Below are 552 nucleotides of genomic sequence, written 5' to 3'. Positions count from 1 at the left end.
TGTTGAACATACCATGGACTGCTAGGAGAACAAACAGGTTTGACCTGGAGAAGGTGAAGCCAGAATGCTCCTTGGAGTCAAGGATTCTGAAGTTTCATCTAACATACTTTGGGCATGTTACAAGGAGAGACTGGTCCTTGGAGAGAGACATCATGTTTGGGAGAGTGGAGGGGCGGCACAGGAGAGGAAGACCTTTGATGAGATGGATCAATTCTGTGACTGGAGCAGTGGGAATAAGAGTGTTTGAGATGGCTAGATTGGTACAGGATAGAACAGCATTTAGGGCTCTTGTATATAGGGTCACTATGAGTTGCAAGTGACTTGATGGCACATAACAACAACAACCAGAGATAATACTTTTGTCTAAAAAAATGAAAGCAACTAAAACATCCTTCCAGTTTGGCAGCATTTTGCCCATGATATTTCAGTAGAATATCAGAAAGTATATTTGTGAAAAATAGTTGCTATGGTTTGAAACAATTCATTCTCTATGATCCTGTTTCATAGGAGAAAATATATCCTAATAAATTGTGTAGCTACTACCATTAACAA

The sequence above is a fragment of the Elephantulus edwardii genome, unplaced genomic scaffold (assembly GCF_000299155.1).
Source record: "Elephantulus edwardii isolate Elephantulus edwardi_28Jun2011 unplaced genomic scaffold, EleEdw1.0 scaffold00029, whole genome shotgun sequence".
Lineage (NCBI taxonomy): Eukaryota > Metazoa > Chordata > Mammalia > Macroscelidea > Macroscelididae > Elephantulus > Elephantulus edwardii.
Note: the sequence above shows the minus strand (reverse complement) of the source record.